Genomic DNA, 23,530 nt, shown 5'->3' with positions numbered 1-23,530 from the left:
GTTCCTGTTGGCACAGGGAGGATGATGCTAGGAAAGGATATGGAATTTGGCTTAAAACTTGGCAAGTGTGTTTGCATGTAAGTTTTAAGGGTTAATCAACAAAAATATGTCATGCACATCGTACAATCATCTCTTTTCATGAGATGATCTCTCTTTTATAGCATTCTATGACTATAACACAGTTCATGAACCTTGTCTATGCTTCCCTATTTTGCATACATCACTTCTACAGCAGTTGCAACGAAGCACTCCAAGCTATCTAGAATGAATTTACATCTCGGTTGTATGTGTGGGTATACACACAGACACATATCCACATATATTTATATACAGAGAGAATTTGTGGGTGTATATATATATGTGCCTGCATGAATGTATGTACACACACACATACATACACACACACACACACACACACACATGTATGTATGTATGCCAGAAATTCACTCATTTGATATAGGGTTTAGGGCTAAGGGTTTCTGTGGCATTTGTCTAAGATTTATCTAAAAACCATTGTTCTTTGGACCATGAGTAAACAAGAAAACATTATATACTAGCACTTGCACCTAAAGAAGTTCAAGGAATAAGCTGATAGGAAATTATAATTTGAATTAAAATAAAAATTGCATTAAAAAAAAAGATTTTTATATGGACACCCAAAGTCTGGTTCGGTTCTTGCAGAAGTCTGGTCCTTATCATATTGTTGCAGAAGTCTGCCACAGACCTTTAAATTCTGCACAAATTCTGTCAGAATAATCAGGTATGAATTTCGCCATTTTTATGGCAAATTTGCAAATTGGTAGATTTGAAAGTAGGCAACTTGTGCAGGGAAGGGAAGGGCTACAGAGTCTGGGGGACTGTTGTTGTCCACTGCAGGCCTGGAATTTGATGGTCGTATTGGCCATGTTTTTCACTCACTCACACACACACACAATAGGTGTATATGTGGGTATACACACAGGCACAAATACACATATGTATATACGAAGAGAGAATTTGTGGGGGTGTGTGTGTGTATGTGCCTACATGTATGTATGTACACACGTATACAAACAGACATATGTACATACATACACATACATACATACAGACATACGTACATACATACATACATACATACATACATACAGACATACATACATACATATATATATATATACATGCATGCATACATACATATGTATGTATGCATGTATGTATATATATCTATGTATATATATATATATACATATATATATATATATATACATATATATGCATGCATGTATATATATATACGTATGTCTGTATGTATTTACAGACATATATGTATGCCAGAAATTCACTCAGTTGATACAGGGTTTAGGGTCAAGGGTTTCTGTGGCATTTGTCTAAGATTTATCTAAAAAAAATTGTTCTTTGGAAGCTAATGAACACCATGAGTAAACAAGAAAACATTATATACTAGTACTTGCGCCTAAGGAGGTTTAAGGGATAAGCTGATAGGAAACTATAATTATAATTTAAATAGAAGTCGTAAAAAAAACAAGATTCTTATATAGACACCAAAGTCTGGTCCGGCTCTTGCAAAAGTCTGGTCCTTATCATATTCTTGCAGAAGTCTGCCACATACCTCTAAAGTCTGCACAAATTTTGTCAGATTAACCAGGCATGAATTTTGCCGTTTTTATGGTGAATTTGCAAATCGACAGATTTGAAAGTAAGGCAAGTTGTGCAGGGAAGGGAAGGGCTACAGAGTCTGAGGGGACTGCTGTTGTCCACTGCAGGCCTGGAATTTGATGGTCGTATTGGCCCTTTTTTTCACTTTTGAGCCATATATGACTGGCTAATTATTTTTTGGACCGTATTGATTGACAGGTTGATTTTTTATTGAACTGTCAAAACTAATTATAGGCAATAACAATTAAAATATTAATATGCAAAAATATAAACTTAGAAACTTTCTTAAGTAGACATATATTGCTAATCTATAATTGTTTTGTAGAATTTTATATTATCTTATAAAACATATGAATTTAGAAACTTCCAGATATGAGATTTTTGTAAATATTACTAATTTATACTTATATATTGATTAAATATTAAAATTTAAAGGAATTATTAAATGATTCAGAGAAAAAAATGATAATAAAATATTTATTTTAACAAGGCGAATTTGGCCAAGAAATGGATTTTTTTGACTTTTAAAAAGTTGTTTTTGGTGTATTTGAGTCAATCCAACTCTCTAACCTCAAAACAGATCGCTAAAAGGGTCAAAATGGTAAAACCATAAAACATGTGTCATCTGGACTAAAACATCAAATATATAGGGTGGTGTACTTCGCTATGTTGCTTCACTATTAGCACAGTGGTGTATGAACTTATTTGCTGCTACATATATATACATATATTTTTTAAAGAACACGTTTTTGTACGGACAAACCCATCTTTTGGCACAGGGAGGAGGATGCTGGGAAATGATGTGGAATTTGGCTTAACACCTGGCAAATGCATTTGCATGAAAGTTTTAAGCTTTTATTAACAAACACACGTCATGCTCAACGTGCAATCATCTCTTTGCATGAGATGATATCACTTTTATTGCATTCTATCATACAGTTCGTGTACCTTGTCTATGCTTCTGTATTTTGCATACATGACTTCTACAGCAGTTGCAACAAAGCACTTCAAGCTATCTAGGATGAATTTACATCTTATGTTACCTTCTAACTGGTGCAACACAACTGTATATGTGTGCATATATATCTATGCATATACCCCGGTCTGTCCAGATTGAATTTACATCCTATATATTGTGTAGTAATTTGTGTATATGTGGGCGTATATATCTATATATCTATACATATACACTGTACCCATGTGAGTATGAAAGAAGAATTTGTGGGTGTGTATATATATGTGTGTGTCTGTCTGTATGTATGTACACACACACATATATTTGTGTGTATATCTATGTGTGTGTATATATATGTATGTATTTATGCAAGAAATTCACTCATTTAGTATAGGGTTTAGGGTTTATGTGGCATTTGTCTAAGATTTATCTAAAAAATTGTTCATTGGAAGCTAAGGAACACCATGATTAAAGAAGAAAACATTATATAATAGCACTTGCACCTAAGAAGGTTCAAGGGATAATAAGCCGATGTATAAAAAGTTAAAAACAAGATTTTTGTATAGACAACCCCAACTTCTGGTCTGGTTCTTGCAAAAGTCTGGTCCTTGTCATATTCTTGCAGAAGTCTGCGGCAGACCTTTAAAGTCTGTACAAATTCTGTCAGATTAACCAGGCACGAATTTTGCCATTTTTATGGCGAATTTGCGAATCAAGCTGAATTTGGCCAAAAACTGGATTTTTTTGACTTATTTTTTAAAGTTGGTTTTGGTCTATTTGAGTCAATCCAACCCTCTAACCTTAAAACAGACTACTAAAAGGGTCAAAAAGGTAAAACATATGTCATCTGGACTAAAACATTAATATATAAGGTGGTGTACTCTACTATGTTGCTTTACTAGTAGCACAGTAGTGGTGTATGAACTTATTTGCTGCTACATACATATACATATACATATACACATACATACATATTTTAAAGAAACATGTTTTTGTATGTGGGGAACTCAAAACAAATCCAAACCCCAAGAAATTTGAATGAATATCCAACCCAAATCTTGAATCCGCATCCAAGCCCAAATGCGAACCAGCAACTTGGCATTTCTGTAGCAATTAGCATCAGGTGCATGAACTGATTCTCACCCAGCAGTGTAACCTTCGGAACAAGTTAATAATTTATGCATAAAATTCAGTAAAGAATGTATTTTGCAGCAATTCTCACTTTGATGATTTCAAAAAAGTAATAATTTTCTTTGAAGTTAAGATTGTATTTGATGGGATTTGAAGTTCCCTGTTGTTTACTACTGCATCATGTTTGAGGGAGGTGTGTATCTGCTAACTCACTGAGAGTCTGAGATATTCAGATTGATATTTATGATCATTGATAAAAATTCTGTTGAAATATCTATACAAAATGTATGTCTGGTTCTCTTTTCTATTCTTCCCTCTTCAAGAGATTGAATTCTTCATTTGAATTTGTGCTTTGAATGGTTTTCTGAAAGGAAGCTTTTGTTTGGAAACTGTAAAAGCGAGTCTAACACCTTCATCATGCTATCATTATTTGCAGGCTACTTGAACTGAAAGGCAAATTGGCCCTGGGTACATATTAAGAAAACTGGTCCAGTTTCAGTATTGGATTGCCCACAGGGTGGATTAAGCCTTGCATTCTCATATTTTCGAGATTTCTTGATCTTTTGATGAAAATTGGAGGAACTATTGCATTGGTGTACTTGCATCTTGGTTTGTTGTCAAATTGTTGCCACTATTATAGAGTATAGATGCTTGCAAAGAGCAGAAAATCTGATTAAGCATGACGGGCTCAGGATTCATGAGTGACAGGTAAGGATTTTTATGAATCCTTGCTTAGGCTATGAAGCTTGTCACTGTCCAGACAAATTCATCTTTTATTCGATTCATCAGGCATGCACTCTGTGTACCATTTCATATATTCTCAATGCACCTTGTGTACCATTTACATATATGCATTTGATATCAGAATGTGAAAAGTACATTAATGCCTGACTAAATTTTGCTTCTTGTAGTTGGTGAGGATTTTAAAATTTGGTGTATTTAAATTAAATACCTTTGTAAATTTACGCATCCCCAGCTTCCTCTGGCTGCTTCCTTTCTGTTTTGTCATTCACAAGTGACTTCTAGTTCTACAGGCCACAAGCGAGTATCTGACAGTAACTTATAATTCTCTTTAGATTATGTAGTGAGGGTTGGTGACAGGGCCACAACTCCTACAACTAGTGGATCATTGCTTTTTATGTGATGTTTTTCCACCGAAACGTTTATCTAGCCTCTGGGATGCTGGATTTATGAGGGTAACCTATGCATTGGTGCATTCAAGGGGCCAGGGGCTGCTTAGCCGTTTCTATTGTCCGATGGGTATACCGTTGGACTTGCAAAACTGTTACTTGTGTTCCGACAATTTCTATGCCTACAGTTTGATTGTCTCACTTACTTCATCTCCCCTTTCTCTATTTGTAGCATTGACTTTCAACTTCTCTATTCTTTGCTTATATAGCTTAAATATCTTGTCCTTAATCATCTCGTACACTTTTCCCTCCTTTCACTCTTACCATCATCACCTGCATGCTTAAGATGTTTGTGGGGAAATCAGATAAATCCTTACAAGGGTGCATAAAAGTAGATCATAGGAGACTGGAAACCACGAGATGAGTGCCACAAATACCGTCTTCACTGTATGGAGAGAATTCTTCTTCGCAGTTACAGAAACCTGATACTTTATGAATAGAACTGCTAGTCATGTTTAGAACTGCTTGTAAAAGGATGTTCAATATTTGCAAATTGATGCAAAAATATGTTACGATAATAGATAGCCTCTATCATCATCTATTATTATTTAGTTAGCTTTTAGTTGGTTGTTAGTTAGAATAGAATGTTTCTATTCTTTACGAAACGATCATTTATTCTTGTGCATATAATGATTTATTGATCATTGTTAATAACAAGCAAGTATTTTATCAATTACTCTGTAATATAGTATAGTATCAGAGAAAAATACTTAAACAAAAAAATAATTTTTAAACCTTGACTACTGAAAAATGTTTTTCTTGGGCTCTGTGCTTTGAAAAACTTGAACAGGGTTTCTCTTGGGCGTCGTTTTTCATTTCTGGGCGTCATTTTTATCTAGTTTGTGCATTTTTCCTGCATCGTTTTTCATTTCTGGGCGTCATTTTTATCTCGTTAGTGTGTTTTCCTGCATCATTTTTCATTTCTGGGCGTCATTTATGTCTGGTTCTTTTGCACGACCATAGCCCCTCTATTTTTGTGGCCTTCTGTCTGCAAAATACATATGTATTGACACTATCTTTGGCCATGTTTTGCAGCGAATCCGAGGGTTCGTTTTTCCAAATCAAGGCTGGTTATTTTAGCAGAATTTTGACCCTCTTAATGTCCATTTTTTGCTCTATTATAGGCGTCTACAGTTTTTAACCAATCTCTGGTGTTAATCCCCGCCCAGTTCTTCCTGATCCAACAACAAATCTGCCATTATTTTGAAGCGTTTTCAGCCCAGGCCTTTTTTTAAAAACCCTAATTTTCTCCACTTGATCGATTTTTTTAATAAAAATTATAGATTGTTGGTGGGTTTTTCAAGACCTCAATTGGGTGCTGTCCAGTTTTCTAGGTGCCTCGATTTTTGAGCCAATGGATCTAAAATTTGACAACATATTCCTTCTAAGTTTTTCGAGCTCTTCTAGGTACCTCTTCATTTTTTTTGAATCTTCTGATTTTTTGCCTCAAGTATCTGCCTTCACAGACTCCACAGATTTTCACTGAAATATTTTTGGGTGCCTCGATTTTCAAGCCAATGGATCTAGAATCTGACAACATATTCCTTCCAGATTTTTTGAGCTTTATCTGGGTACCTCCATTTCTTTTTGGGTCTTCTGATTTTTTGCCTCAAGTATTTGCCTTCACATTATCACTGAAAAATGTACTTGGCATCTTCGACCTTTGACTAATATTTTGCTAGAGGGAAATTAGAAATGCAATGGTTTGAATTATGGCTTGTGGAAACAACAAATGTTAACAATCTTTGAATATTGGAATATTGATTAGATTGTTTTGGGTGTTGCACAGCATTGGTATTGATCAAGATACATAGGATCAGAATAATCAGGAGACGGTGGTGCTTCTCAAATTATTAGTAGGTGATGATCAGCTCCCTCAGATTCCATCTGGCAAGACAACAATTACCGAGATATAGGATCATCTTAAGAAACTTCATGAGACTTTAATCAAAAGTAGAGCCTTTATTCTCAAGAACTCCTTGTTTTCTATTCTCATGGATGAGTGGAAATCGCTCCAGGAACACTTGAATAAGATTCAGGATATCCGTAATTAGTTGCTTGCCATTGGACACAAGATGGAGGAAGAGGACATTGTGGTAGAAACTCTCAAAAGTTTACCTAAATCCTACAGGCATTTTATTGAGACTCTCAACATCACTTCTATTACAGATCTTTGCACACTTCTGTTTTAGCAAGATTGGTGGAAATAACAGTTCGGTAGTAGCTCTAGCTCCACCTCCAACAAGAAGCCTTTGCTGCAAAATTGTTTTAGAAGGATAAAGGCAAGTCTCATACACAATAATCCTCTCAGCAAAAATTCATCAGAAGGCTCTAAGAAAAAGAACATTCAATTGCCATAATTATGGTCACATAAAAGGTTGAATGTTGGAAACGCTTAGCTGCCCAAGCTAAGCAATCTGGTTTGTAGCCCAAAGTGGACAGCGTAGAGCACATTGAGCAGGTATAATATGCTTTTTACACTTTCAGGGCTAAAAGTCCTATAGATCATGGAAAGTTGTTTGCTTGGTACATTGATTCAGGAGCCTCTTGTCAGTTTACCCACCATAGACACTGGATCATTGACTACTAGCCTTTTTTAGATTCAGTGATTTTTGGTGGCGAGGAAGAGTACAATGTTGTCGACGAAGGTAACATTCAAATTTAGTTTGTTGGAAGGAATCTCATTTTCCTCGATATGCACTATGTTCAAGGGATAGAACTCAATCTACCCTCAGTTAGTCAGAGGCTGCAACACTCTCCAAGGTTAGAAATCACCTTTAGTTCACATCAATGCACCATCATTGAAAGGGATACTTAGTTTGTTGTTGCAGTTAGCCTTGAGGATCATGGTCTTTTTAGACTTGTTGATTCTAGTGATTCTTAAAACCTCGCTATGGCTGCTTGGGTCTTTTGTTAGCTCACTTTGGCATCAATGGTATCAACACTTAAATGTGCATTATCTCTCTTAGCTTGTCGGGGAAGGGTTTGTCCTCGTTTTGCTAGAGATTCAGACTCAACTTGAAGTTTGTGTTGCATGTGAGGCTAGGAAGCAACATCGCTCTCCTTTTCTCGTTGGTGATTCATGGCGCGCTTCTTAGGAACTTCAGCGTGTTCATGCTGATATCTGCAGCTATATGGCTTCTCCTTTTGTTCTTGGGTCTAGGTATTTTTTGTTGTTTGTTGATGATTTTAGTAGAAAGATAGTGAGTATATTTTCATAAAAAAGAAATCAGATGTGTTTACTATATTTCAGAAGTGTAAACCTCTAGTTGAAAAAGAGTTTGGGAAATCTATTATTACTCTTAGGACAGATAAGGGGGAAATCTTGTTCTACTGAAATCTCTAGCCTTTGTGATATCATGGCATCAAGTGCCAATTAACCATACTCCGTACACCACAGCAAAATAGTGTAGTTGAAAGATAGAACAAAATAATCATCGAGATGGCTTGATCCATGCTCGAACAAATCTTGTTCTATTGAAATCTCTAGCCTTTGTGATATCATGGCATCAAGTCCCAATTAACCATACTCCGTACAACACAACAAAATAGTGTAGTTGAAAGATAGAACAAAATAATCACCGAGATGGCTTGATCCATGCTCGAACACAAACATGTTTCGAAGAAGTTTTGTTCAAAAGCAGATAACACTACAGTCTATCTTTTGAACTGATCACTCACTGTGGCGGCCAAAGGTAAGACTCTGGAAGAGGCCTGGTCACAAACCCAAAATCAGTCACTGGAAGGTAGTTGGCTCTCTTGCCTATGTTTGGAGCCTTGATGCCTCACACACCAAGTTGGATGGCAAGAGTCAAAAACTCATGCTTGTTGGATACACAGCGTTCACAAAGCCCTATCGCTTGATTGACACTAAGATATCTTGTCCCTTATATAGTCGTGATGTAGTCTTTGATGAATAGCGAGTACCATTCATGCCTTTTTCTCTTGTCCTTGCTCCAACAATTCAGCTTGTGAAGGCTCATCATTTGGGGGTTTGGCTAACATTAGGTCCACCTGATGGGAGGGCTCCAGCAACTCCAGTTCTACCAGTGATTCCTGTCCAAACACCTTTGATTTCTCTTGTAGGATTACCCAAATTTGTAGATGCTTCACCTGAGTTTGATCCAGATTCTTCTGATGAGGAAGTTGATCATAGAGCATCTCTTGATGCTAGTGTTGGTCCTTCTCCTCTCCGGCCTAAATTGTGGGCTAGGACACTTGCTGATCATCTTCGAGATGATGAGCTCAACGACGAATTGCTTGAAAAAAGAGAACCTACGGAGTCAATCAATTTTACTCTTATGGCATTCTAGAGTGGGAACATGCCATGAATCAAAACACTAAAGCTTGTTGATGAATCATGCTTGGGTTCTTTTTGATCCTCCACCAGAGACAAAACCCATTGGTTGTAAATGGGTTTACAAGATAAAATAACAAGTTTGATGGTGCTTTTGGTAAGTATAAAGCTTGTTTAGTTGAAAAGGGCATTGATTATGAGGAGACCTTTGCTCCTACAACAAAGATGAGCACTATCAAATTAGTCCTAACCATGTCAACATAATTTGGCTGGAAGGTCCATTAGATGGATGTTAAAAGTGTTTTTTTGAACAGTGACCTACAAGCAGAGGTCTTCATAACGTAGCCTCTTGGTTTCAAGATTGCTTGTAAAGAACATTAGGTTCTCAGGTCAATGAAAGCTATCTATGATTTGAAGTAGGCTCCTAGGGGATGGTAGATGTAAATTGATGAGTACCTTGGTCATCAAGGCTTCTAGAGGAGTTCTTTAGACTCAAGTTTGTACATCAAGACTACTGATAATGACATCATCCTTTTGATCATTTATGTGGATGATTTGATCATCATTAGCAATTTGATGTCTTTGATTCAGTGAATTAAACAAAGTTAATGCTAGTCTTTTGATATGATTGACTATGCATTATTGCCTAGGTGTTGAGATTCGGCAACAATCTTCTTCATTTCTCAGTCCAAATATGCCAAGGCTCTATTAGACGAATTTCCTGTGTAGGATTGCAATCCTTTGTCCACACCCATTGAGAAAGGTCTGAAGTTATCAGCTAAGTCTGATTCTCCTCCAGTTGATGATACTACACAGAGATAATGAGTAGGCAACCTCATCTAGCTATCTACTACTAGACTTGATATCAACTTCGCATTTAGCTACATCTCACGTTTTATGACAGCTCCTAAGGCTGATCATTGGATGGCAACAAAGCACGTGTTTCGTTATGTGAAAGACACTATAGATTATGGACTTCTTTACTCTCAGAGTTTTAATCCTAGACTCGGTTCATAGATTCAAGTTGGGCAGGTTCTGTTGTCGATAAAAAGTCAACTTTTGGATATGTGTTCAGTTTGAGATTCGGTGCCATCACATGTACCAGTAAGAAGCAGCAAACAATTTCTCTCTCCTCTATAGAGGCTGAATATAGAGGGACAATTAAGACAGGTTGTGAAGTTGTTTGGCTTTGTCGGATGCTTGGGGATGTGTAGATGTCACTAAAAGGACCAACCACTTTATTGATAACGAAGGTGTTATCAAATTAGCATGAAATCCAATCTTCCATGAACAAACCAAGCATGTGGATGGTCATTGTCACTACATATGACAGCTGGTTGAAGATATGAAAATAGACTTGCAGTATGTTCCTACAGTGGATAAGACTACAAAGATTCTCACCAAGCCCATTGGTCTTGATAAGTCTCTCAAATTCAGAGGACAGCTTGATGTCGTGGATAGGTTAACCATTAAGGGAGGGTATTACGGTAATAGTTAGCCTCTGTTATCATCTGTTATTATTTAATGGTTATCTATTTATAATCTATTGTAAAGATTAGAATGTTTCTAATATTTAGTTAGCTTTTAGTTAGGTGTTTGTTAGAATAGAATGTTTCTATTCTTGACAATCGTTTATTCTTTTGTATATAATGATCTATTGATCATTGTTAGTAACCAATTAATTTGTAATAAAATAGACACTTGTCACCCTTGAATTCTTCTGTGAGAAGATGTTCTATCCAATGTGGCACTCCTATATTTGTCTTTGAAAGAAAGAAAGAAAGAACATACTTATTTTGATGTTGATGAGGCTAAAGTTTGCCTATGGTGCAGTCTGCTGACCCTTTAATCTTATCCAACAGACTGCGTAGAGATGATCTCTAAATTGTGACACCCCTTTTTCTGTTAAAGTAACAGTCATGTGGTTTCAGGAAATAATACAATAATATCAAAAGTGTATTGGTGCCGAATTGGAATAGAGACCTAATTGAGTAACCAACCATGTGGAGAATTTATCCATGTGGAAAATCAAGCTGTTTCAGTTATGCAACATAATCTTGAAAAAATTAGTCATTTGTGCCGCAAAAATCCTTTGTATTTTAATTTGTGGTCGTGAAACTATGACAGCCTGTAGAATGTTATGAAATTGTGAAGAAAAGTACTTACTGCTATTCTTGGATTTGACTATGTGCGCTTTTTTACATCGATTTTTCAGATCACACTTCTAATTCATCTTCAGGAAGAAATTTACTGTATGATATATGAGCTTCGTGAAAGATGCATCAATTTTTTAACATATGAAGATGATCTCATCTCTTTTATTCTTGCCGCATGAAATAGCTTGGGCATCCATTGCATTTACAGCATCAGCAGTAGCTGCTATACTTTCAATACTAAACGATTCTGCCAGGAAAGTTTCACAAAAAAACCTCAAGAGCAATGAAAACAAAATAAACAAAATTTTTACACCACCAAATGAATGTAAAATTCATTTCACAATTCAAAACATGTCCATGTGAAGAAACAAATAAAGTATCTAATACTAGGTATCGCAATAATATTGTATATGAAAACAGCCACAAATAAAACCACATAACCAATGCTTTCATTAAACAATAGAATTGTTTTAGAATTGAAATAAAACACAACAAAAGTGGTCTGGCAGTGCATGTGACTTATTTGAAGATTCTGCTCAAATTGTGTCACGTTCTCAGCAATGCTGATGAGAAAAGTTTAGGCAGAGTTTGCAGGAAAAGTACTGCGAAGATCTATTAAAGAAGTTGCTAATGCAGATCTGTAAATATGGGGGTTCTAGAGCTAGTAGATTCTTGAGTTTGATACAAGATTTTCGGAGCCTTTTAAATGAAAATAATGGTTGCAAGTTGAAATTTGTCTAAAGGCAAAAGGGGGAATGTTTCAACTGTCTGAAGTTGTTCGGTTCCAAGTGAGACTAGCTTACATTTTGATTGTCTATATGGCTGATTTTCAACTTTTGAACAGTATATGGCAACTTAAAACAAGAGAGACAGATGTATGTTGGAGCTTGTTTTAGAGATGTAGTGGATGCACTTTCTTTTTGAACTTGTTTTAGGGATTTAGTGGATGAAGCACTTGGTTTAACTTTTAAGCATTAGTGTATACATGTGTTAAATGCTTGTGTAGATAGGAACACTTGATGCTCAATTGTCTCAGTTTGAGTTGTTTTATGTTGTTCAATCTAGAACACCTTATAGGAGTAATATTCCGTGCACACAATATCTCAAAGCCAATTGTTGCACATTAAATGTCAAGGCTAATACCTACATTACATGGGCTTTTCGCCTGAGCATAAAATTAAAAAGCAGTCAGTATACTAGTGGTAGAGCATGTAAAACTTAAATAATAAAAAAAGTCAATTTCACGTGCAAAACTTCAGTAGATAGGAAAAACGAATATGTCAAAGACGAGAATCACCTTAAAGCGCAGATGGCCAAAACAATCTAGCCAATGACATTGAACTTCTGATGCCCAGTGTAGCTTTCATTAATGAGGACATGTTCAAGTCATCTAATGTTATTGAAAAGATATTGAGCAAGACCTAAATAAAAACATCTAATGAAATTCAGTTTTGCATAACCGCATATAAAAGAAACGACATTGAGCAAGAACTAATTAAAGACATCTTATGAATTTCAGTTTTGCATAACCACATATAAAAGAAACTTAACGTTCCTTATTGAAAGAATCAGTTACCTTGTTGAGATTTCTCATATCGATAAAAAGAGAATCATACAGCACCAATTGCTTCCAAGACTGGAGACGTCAACTACATCCAAAATATTTCCCACTAGCCTAATATTCTGTCATGCCCAAAATACGAGGGCAAAAACACACGAATACGGGGCAAAAACACACGATTTGTGTTTATTTTAAATCAATTAATTAAATTAACAAACTAATTTCAATTAATTAAAAGGCCCACACACTTTATAATTTTTAATTACTCTTTAGACATTGCATCCTTATAACAATAGTAGAACATAATTTACAATAAATTTAAGTCTTATTAACTTTGATCAATAATAAATTTATTAGGCAAAATATCAATTAACATTATAACTAATTGTAACTAATTGATTAGAATGTTCAATTAAATAATATCAAACTAATTATTCGAAATCTTAAATAAAAGAGCACACTCACTAAAGTAATGTTTCTCATAAAATTTCATCTATGATTCATAAACAAACATTTTTAATAAAGATAATAATATAACTAAAATTAAACAACTAAATATTTAAATAAAAACATTAACACCACTAACTTAAATAATAATCTACTATAATTAACAATTAAACTTTATTTAAAAACAAATAACTTTAAACAAAAACTATCATATAACCATTAACACACTAATTACACTCTACTAACCCCTTAACATTACTAACCTAAAATAAAATTAGAAAACTATCATATAAACTAAAACTAATTTCTAACTAATCTACAATCTAAAAACTTTTAATATAAACTACCTACTAATCTAAACTTTATTAACATTCACTATCTAAAATGACAAAACAATACTAAACTAATCCACTTGGCAAGTGGATTCCCTTCCCCACCTACCATACCCACCCCTATACCCCCTCTCCAACAAGCCTGGGGCAGATTCCCAAACTCCCTCACGCAGACCAAGGTCTACAAAACACAGCCCAAGCAGACGTGGCCAAGGTACGTGGGCAGTACAAGGACAGGTCATCAAATCAGCACCTCCTTCCATGGTGATTAGTGAATGTGAAGGTTTTGACTTAATGCAACTTTAAGCAGTCACTTTCCTCAAAACATGCAACGACCACGATGCTGAGACAAGGGGGAAATGACGTCAGCCATGTTATGATGGCACTTCTCTCATTAATGACCAAGTTAAAAATGCAAAAGAAAGAGGGCAGATGGGTTCTAGGAAAAGGGGTAGTTATGTAAAAAGATTTATAGGTGAGACATAGGATAAGATAGGATATAAGAAATTTGAATTATGTTTCTTTAGTTATTAGTATTTATTTTATTGATTATTTCTTTTTGAATTTAAATTTGAAATAAAGGATCAACAGAGAATATTCTCTGTTTCTACAAATGTTTTAATTCTCTAGGAGTGTATTATTATTATTTTTGTCATATTTTTCTAAGTGTTGAAGTTTTAAGAACAAAAGGCATAAATATATATATATTTATCTAAGTATGAATTCCAAAATTTATCTATTATTCAAGGGAGGGTATAGGGTATATTTTTTTTATACTATTGAATTTTGCTAAAACATATTTAAGCCAAGAAATTGAATAACTTCTTTAAACTTCTTTAAACAACATTGCAAGATTTATCCTTTTCCTATTACTACGAAATTGAATCAACATTCGATACATAACATAATATCATTTATTTACTTATTTGTTAAATTGCCTTAACATATTTGCACTTAAAATTCGCAAAATTGAACATCATCATTCTATCTTATTTTGATATTCATTCCTATCATTGAAAAGAGAATACGAAAACCTCATAAGAATGATTATCACTCAAACACTATTTTTTTATTGACAACTTGATTCAAAGGCTCCAATGGGAAAGAATCAGTAAGAAAACCCGACATCGTTGCCACTACAACAAAAGTTTTAAATACAATTTACACGGGATTTCAATCTCGAAATTTCAACAATCAAATTGAATTTCCTTCATGGCCTTTAACAAGGGACCCATTTCATTTTTTGTAATACATTGCTGAGATCGTGGAGGGAACGTAAACTGATTAGGTGACAAACAAACATAACAAGGAACAAACACAATAGGATTCAACATTGAATCAAAACTAGGGAAAGGTGGATTTTTCCAACAGGAGATGTAAGACACCACCAAAATAGGTGCCCAATCGGGGCTATAACTCAAGAACTTTCGTTCTTCCATTCTTACATGCCAAAACTCATACGTGGTTTGTGCTGACAGGTAGGGGCCCATAACACCCTACCCTCTCTCTCTCTTTTCGTCTCTACACTGTTGGAGTCCAACTGAAGACCTTTTCCGAAATTGGCCACTTCTGCCCTATCCGAGGGTGAGTAATGCCAAAACAACCATACAAGAAAACTTTGAAATTCAAACAAAACATGAAGGAAAAACATTGAAGAAAACATGATTTCAATCTTTCCCAAGCATACCCAACATACATACAAGCATACCAATGAACACCACAATAACATAAGCATGAACCAAGCATGAAACAACATGAGCAATCATGAACAACATAAACAACATGAACAAAGGAGATGAAGAACTCCTACCTTCACAAAAGGTTATGGTAAAATGAACAAGTTGAGAAGATTTTTTCCTTCCTTGCCTTCAACTTTTCAAGTCCTCTCTCTAAAAGTAGAGATTGGGTAACAACCAAAACTACTAAAAAAAGAAACCTCTAAATAAGATCCAAACTCAACCACCTAAAAAGGGCAATAACTTCCCCCACTTGCCGAAAAATCTAGAGGTTTCTAACTCAACCAAACCTAAGGTTAACCTCTAAGTGGAGTTGAGGTTATTCAACCCATGGTAACAACTTTCAATTTTCGCACTAAGGCAAAAATAGACTTTTTGAGTGACCATAAAAGTCAACAAAAAGGGCTAAGGGGGTGGAAAATGCCCCCAACCCATACCCATACCCCTTGGATATTAAGATTTCATGATTTAAGGCTTTAGGAATTGATTTGGGACCAAACAAAAGTTAGGAATTTTTAAGACTATCTGACAACTCCAAAATGTAGATTAAGCACTAATCCGGATTAGGGGTAACTAAACTCGATTAAAAACAAATAAGCAAAAAGGACACTAACTTAGTTCGACTTAGGTTCAAAGGTTACACAGTTAACCCTAACTAGTATGCTGAAATGCATAAACAATTCATGAGTGTCAAGCGACACTATAAAAATACTACTACGAAACATTAACATTTACTAAATTACAGAAAGATACATTCATACATCTCACAATACAATTAAGACACGAACAACGGGGTTTCCACAATGGCACAAAGGGTTCAGTTTCGTTTCCCCATTAAGTTCCTCGGCTAAAATACCCTACACACTCATTGCACACATCAGTAGCTCTAGAAAATCACATGCATATATGTAAATACGTATAAGGGAAATCACATAAATTAAAACATACATCTTTCAATTATTCAGGGTTTCTCTCGTTCTATTCATATTCTCAATCATTAAAATTTCATAATCAAAATGTTAATTTTGCATTCACTTACTTCATCAATATATATATATATATATATATATATATATATATATATATATATATATATATAACTTCATCAATATATATATATATATATATATATATATATATATATATATATATATATATATATATTCATAAATCATTAAATGACGAAATCAAATATCTGGAAGTAAAACATCACAGAACATGAAATAACATAACATAATATGTTGAGTGTATCCGATAGTGTCTCGACGTATCGAGTCATAAGTATCAAAATAATAAGGTATCAACTATGCTACGAAGGGTCGGGGCAAGGCCTCACATATTTTGACAGGTAAAATAAAAAATACTAATCTTCGCTTGATTTGGGATGAAAAGGAACTTCACCATTTGAAATGAGGAAAAAATATTTTTGAATGAGAATGAACCGTCAATTAAACTGAAACAAGAGCTAACAAGTCGTCAACGTCATTTGATTGAATTCAATATAAATATTGAAATAGTTGGAGATGGAGGAGGATGGCCCAATATGTTGAAGATAAATATTGAAATAGTTGGAGATGGAGGAGGATGCCCAATATGTTGAAGATACCTAGGGAACAAAAGAACCAAAATCTTAATGGCAATATTTTGTAAGTACATAGCATTGTCATGAATAAAAAATAGTTCATTGAGAGGGTGCTGACCTCAATATTGTAATGTCCCCTTTTTGAAATAGGATTAAATAATAAATAATAATATAGTTAAAATATAAAAACAAACAAATAGGTAAATAATAATAAGATATAATTTAATATAATTACAAGTTAATGAAATTAATGTCCCCTTTTTGAAATAGGAATAAATAATAAATAATAATATAGTTAAAATATAAAAACAAACAAATAGATAAATAATAATAAGATATAATTTAATATAATTACAAGTTAATGAAATTACTAAAAGGTCAAAGGATACATAAAGTTGTCTCCTTCGACATAAGATATAAAAGGGGGGAGAGTTCATTGGAAGGAAATGAAGAAAGAAGGGAGCATGGGAACTAAGGATTAAAGAAAGAGGATTGGAATGGGAAGATTTGTTGAAGGGTTGCAACTCTTTCAAAGGGTGGTTTCATCAATAGGACCAGGATCAGTTAATCCAGAAGCTACGCCATTTAAATTGTATGACGGGCCCCTACTATCTAAGTGAAATTAGGGGAATTATGGAAGGTTGTCTCTTTGAAAGACATGAATGATATGAATGATGAAGGATGATTGTGATTCTTTCATAGGGCATAAATAATGAATAGCTGTGAGTCTCAAAAGGTGGTGACAGTGAAGGGTTGCCCGTGTGACCAAAGGGCAGCTAACAGTTCTCTTTTCTATTCTTATTCCTTGTAGAAAAATAAACTTTTTAGTACTCATAAACACTGAAGTAAATCAGAAAACTAAATGAAACATGGTACATAAATATTGAGGAATATTTTTCGTAGTTTTTACTTTTACAGCATAACATAGAATCCTTATGTTCTGCCAAAGTGAGACAAGTTGCATTCCTCAATGCCACTATAATGATATTATACAATTTGGGACAGTAGGAGAACTTGATTTGGTCTAAAGACAAAACCCTCAACAGCCTAGGAATTATTTGCAGCAAGCCCTTCAGCATGTAGAGCAGTAACAAAATTCACATATCCCGTAAATTAGGACCAACATCGGCAAAGATGAAAATTTAATATGAGCCAAACATGCTTCATAAGGAACCCTTTTACCACCCTAATAAACAGTAAATTATTGTCCATATATATAGGTTAGAGGCTTTGCTAGTCATTGACTGTTGTACGGGAAGAGTTCAAATATTTGGTCCTTTTTTCAAAGGATTGGGCTTTATGGTGACCACAGCGTTTGTGCCTGAAAAAAGTTTGGAAAGGCCCTGCAAACAAAAAGGGGATTTTCTGCAAACCCTGTGAGGACAACTCGGGAAATATTTTCACTTGAATGGCAAATTTGAGTAAAGATTGATGAATTCAGATGGAAAATGCTGTGAACTGCAATAAGAGCAAAACTTTTAAACTTGTTTCTTTTTCCCTTTCAAGTATTAAGTTATAAAAGTATCTGAACTCATCAAAACAGAAGCCCTCTGTAGGCAATTTCAGCACTCAAGATTTCAAGATATCAATAAATTTGACTAAAGAAGGCAGGAAAACTGTTTGAGGAAGTGCAATAAAGCACTTTATTGACAGGGAAAAAACACAATACATGGCAAAAGTAGAGGAAAATGAAGGCTAGCTTATTTTCTGCAAAACAACAGGGAATTTCAAGTCCAGTGACATGAAATTACAAAAAACTTCAAAATAAATAAATTTGAAGCACATTTTCTCCTCCATAGATGTGATTTTGCACTTTCCTCGCTGCCAACCCAAAGGAAAGCAAAAGAGAAAGTAACTGGGCAGATGCACCTGCTGTGACGAAAAAGGTGCCCAAAAAAAGGCTGAGAAAGAAGTAAAACCATATAACAAATCAAGTTCTTATGAGTTGTTCTTCTTCTTATTATTATTACAATGATGATGATGATGATGTCCACATGCAAATTATGTATGCATATGCCATATATATATAGTGTTTGTGATTCTTATTATTATTACAATGATGATGCAAATTATGTATGCATATGCTATATATATATATGTATATATATATATAGTTTTTTTGTACTGTTTGTGATCCATCTGGGTTTTTAAATAATTTTACTTTGAACATATCTTGCAATGATGGCATTTTATATGGCAACATTTATTCGAGGCAGTTGACCAAATAGTTAATATTCATTCCACATTTTGCATAGCGTATTTGCATTCTTCGTGCTTCTGATGGATGCCCATGCTCTATTCTAAAGCTTCCATTTTGGCACATGCAGGGGGATGCTTGGAACATTGTGGAATTTGGCTGTACACATGCCAATTGCATTTGCTTGAAAGTTTCTAAAGATCTATTTACAAATCTATTTTGTGCATGTCGTGCAATCACCACATTCCATGAGATGTCATCTTGTTTGAGGCATTCTCTTAAGCAGTTTATGTGCATTGTCTATGCTTCCTTGTTGCATGCATGTCTGCCAGGGCAGTTGCAATGGCACATCTGAAAAACTGTCAAAAAGGTGTTCAGGCACTCCAAGCTATCTAGACTGGAATAACGTCTTATAATGACTATACTATATAATTGGTAAAACATAGGTGTATATCTATGCATATATAGATATATATATGCCAAGCTGTCTAGAATGAATATACATCCTATCTTTTGCTTGGCAATTGGTGCATATATATATCTACACAGAGGCGCACACAGTCGGTCACATATAATGTGAGAATTTGTGGGTGTGTATGTGTATGTGTATGTTTACGTGTGTGTATTTATGTTAGTGTTTCTATTTAGATATATACATTTACATATATATACATATATGCATGCATATATAAATACATATACACAGTACATATATGGATGCATACTGATAGAGAAAGATTGTAAGGAAATTACGAGCATTAAATACTAAACTCTAATTCATACACAGCCATATGCTTCTCAAATTAAGGCCCATGCATAGCTGAAGGACGGGGTAAATACATGTTTAAGTAAGTAATTGTGCATCAAGGTTGCATGGGTACTTGTACCCACACCCCTGTATTCGTACCCACGTAACCAAGTACCGGGTATTCAGTGGAGAGTATCATAGCTAAGGACCTTGATTGAGATTTCTGATTATTTTTTTTCAGTTTTTTGTTTGTGTATCAGCTCGTTGTTTATCAAGCTTAATTCAATACTGAATCAGTTTGAAACTTTGATAGAATATTGATTAACAATAAACTTTATCACTGTTCAAGCATAAGTTTATCATTTCCAATATGTCATCGTCATATGATTTATGATCTTGTTCATGTTTAAAGTTTTCCTTCTCTGTTATTTGTTTATCAAGCTTAATTCAATACCTAATGAGTTTGAAACTTTGATACAATATTGATCAACAATAAACTTTATCACTCTTAAAGTCAGAAATTTATCATTTGCAATGTCATTGTCATATGATTTACTGTTAAAGCCGGAAATTTATCATTTGCAATATGTCATTGTCATATGATTTATGATCTTGTTCATGTTTAAAGTCTGCCTTCTATGTTATGCATCTAAACATTTACCATAAATTATTATTACAAACATATAACAAATCTGAAACTGAAAACAATACATTACATTTGCAAACTTTATCACTGTTCTTGATTTGAAAAATCATTGTCATCACTCATAAATTCAGATTTTCTATAAATATATAAGTATAATTAAAAATAAAGTTTGACATATCCCAAGTACCCCCGTCCCCTATTATAAAAAATAGCCGTACCCATACCTGTACTGGTACCCTAAGTAACCCAAGTACCCCATCCCTGCGCAACCTTGTTGTGCATGGATATGCATGCCAAATATTCCTGTATCTATATGTCGGCTAAACTTGGTGGGTGTTGTATTTATTATGTATTTTTGCCCTCAAATACAATAACCTCTTTTGACTGTATCAAATGTATTATGAGATTTTTGGCACGCGTAAAATTTCCAAGTATCAAATCTTTAAATATACCTAGTTAATGATGTTTTCCTCTTTTCACGGTATATGCCTTAGCATCCAAAGAAAAAGTTTTCTTAGACAAAGCTTTTAAGGAATAAAAGTGCATGATCTGCATTTCTCTAGTGCTTAATATTTGGTGCACAAACTGAATCCCACTCAGCAGCAATCAGCCATTGCTACTTCTGATCAGCACAACGTTAACACCAACTTAATGTTAAAAATTCAGTAAAGGAAAAATTATGCAGAAATGCTGACTTAATTATTTTAAAATATGATAATGTTTCTTTAAAGTTAAGATTGTATGAATGGGAATTAAATTTTCCTGTAGTTTCCTACTACATCATGTTTGACGCAGGTGTGTCTCTACCAACTTACTGAGATGTGTTCAGATTCATGTTCATTGGTCATTCATAAAAATATTGCTGAAATATCTATACAAAATGAATGTCTAGCTCTCTGTGCTATTCCTACTGAAAAGTTCATTTCTCTTAAAGAATCTGAATGCTACATTTGAATTGAGCTTTATGGTTTCTTGAAGTAAGCTTTTGTTTGGACACTCTCAAAGCGAGCCTAACATCCTCAGCATGCGATCATAATTTGCAGGTTACTCTACCTTGTAAGACAAGTTAGCCCAATGTCTCTATGGGATTGCCCACATGGTGTGTTGAGCCTTCAACCATCGATTTTGGAGATTCCTTCAACTTCTGAAGGTAATTGTAATACGCATCTGAAAATTGGACTAGCTATTGGATTGGATTAGATACATCCTTGGTTTGCCGTCAAATTAATTGCTCCATTACAGGGTATGTATGCTGAACAACGGAGTGAGTGACCATATGCCTTTGACGATGTCTCAATTGCATTCCCCATCCTTAGATCCAGCATTTGTCTTACTATGACTATAAAGTCAGCTTTAACACCTGTGAAGGGAATCACAAGGTTTGACCCGAGCTTATGTTATCTGTGACAAGTTTGGGGTTTGTCTGCAGCCTGTTTTTATGAGGATTGGGTGGGTTGATTGAGTTGATTGTTTTTAGTCTCCTAAACTTGATAAAGATTATAAGAGCAAATTTCAAGAATCATATGCATCTGTTTCAGAGTCTGCTAAACTTGTAAATATTATAAGAGCAAAATTTAAGAATCATAGGCATTTAAAAAAAAAAAACTCTTTCTTGCTTTTGAAAGATGTCATGAGTATTATTTCTGTATTTTCTTCAGGTAAATCTAAAGCATGACGTTTACGAATAGCTTTGAACAAAATTCTAGAGGACACTAAATGACATTCCATTGCTTTTTTCCGTCATTTGTCTTGGAGTTCGAGAAGAAAATCTGGTATTTTAAAGTTGACGATATTATCTTTTAGGACATTAACTTTGGCATGATTTAAACAAATTTTCATACTCACTCTTGTTAATAATTCCACGTGGTTAGCAAAATTCAAAGTGATCAAGGTAATGATTTTAAAAAGTGTGAAAACGAGAGCATATGTGAATGGGGATGTACAAAATGTTACGATTAGTGTTAAACGTTTTCCAAGCTGGATGCAAATTCTTATAAAGCAATTACACAGTGGTGCGTAAGTAAAATGCTTAGTACCAGAGATATAATGCTTTCGTCACGTTTAGGTTAACATTATAATGTTTTGGCATCACACTTTGTTGTGTTGCTTCTTTCTTATCGTTTGTGCTTGTTATCTAATTAATAACCAGGTCTTTATCAGTTTTGAGGTTTGGTGAACATTTATAAAAGCTGGAAATTTGTAGGATTGTCATGCCCAAAATTATAGGGCAAAACACAACTAATTTTTTTGAAAGATGAATTAAAGATAACATGTATGGACCTTCACTATGTTCTGAAATTTTTATCGAACTAAGGGTAGAGTATCGGAACATCAAAATTCATGTTTCTTGAGGATGTTAGAATGTTGCAGATTTGATCGTTGAATTGGCGACGATCAATTTTAGTTGATGTGTGAGTTTATTTTGTGTTTTCTACATTCGTTTGAAATTCTAAATTTTATCATGAAGGCTAGAAGGTGCTATCACTTTGAACTCCACATCTTATCCTTGAATTGAGACATTTCGTATATGATGTGACGTTCAAATTCTGCATCTATGAGGTTATAATGATCCAGTAATTGCGGATGTGAATATGTTTATAATTGTTCTAGATGTTTCGATTATAGGTCGCCTTACCATATATTCATACATAACCTTAACTTGTCACATTCTAGGTCCAATTCTATTCTAGTTGATCATGATATAGGTACATCTGTTTTTAAGAAATTTCTCGTATGGACTTCTACCAATTTGATGTCTTTCTATTAGGTATTTTAAGTTGATTTTCAATTATTTATTTTATTTCACATTGCTATAATGTATTGCTTTCTCATATCCCCATCATCAATAATCACAATATTAACTTTAATCATTTCTAGCATTGGAACCAATTAA

The 23,530-nt window shown here is 34.3% G+C and overlaps 2 long non-coding RNA genes across 9 annotated transcripts in view; one reads left to right on the top strand and one right to left on the bottom strand.

Annotated features, from left to right (window-relative positions):
* LOC149536273 (uncharacterized) overlaps window positions 1–13,097 on the bottom strand; it is a 40,965-nt gene extending 27,868 nt beyond the window's left edge. For 2 of the 4 annotated variants that reach the window (XR_016357254.1, XR_016357252.1), the window contains exons 1-2: window positions 12,965–13,097; window positions 12,686–12,809 (exon numbers count right to left, since the gene is read on the bottom strand). This is a non-coding gene — a long non-coding RNA (uncharacterized LOC149536273). Of the gene's footprint in view, window positions 1–11,398; window positions 11,636–12,685; window positions 12,810–12,964 lie in introns of all 4 variants that reach the window. The other 2 variants (XR_016357253.1, XR_016357251.1) reach the window with 2 other exon arrangements.
* LOC149536272 (uncharacterized) overlaps window positions 1–22,254 on the top strand; it is a 29,384-nt gene extending 7,130 nt beyond the window's left edge. For 3 of the 5 annotated variants that reach the window (XR_016357257.1, XR_016357256.1, XR_016357255.1), the window contains 2 exons: window positions 4,182–4,453; window positions 21,681–22,254. This is a non-coding gene — a long non-coding RNA (uncharacterized LOC149536272). The remainder of the gene's footprint in view (window positions 1–4,181; window positions 4,454–21,680) is intronic. The other 2 variants (XR_016357259.1, XR_016357258.1) reach the window with 2 other exon arrangements.
* Window positions 22,255–23,530: the final 1,276 nt, after the last annotated feature.

Source organism: Cupressus sempervirens, chromosome 10 (genome assembly GCF_028749045.1).
Source record: "Cupressus sempervirens isolate cs-2001-9-10 chromosome 10, ASM2874904v1, whole genome shotgun sequence".
Lineage (NCBI taxonomy): Eukaryota > Viridiplantae > Streptophyta > Pinopsida > Cupressales > Cupressaceae > Cupressus > Cupressus sempervirens.
The sequence above is the reverse complement of the archived record's forward strand: the minus strand, read 5'-3'. Positions and strand labels throughout refer to the sequence as shown.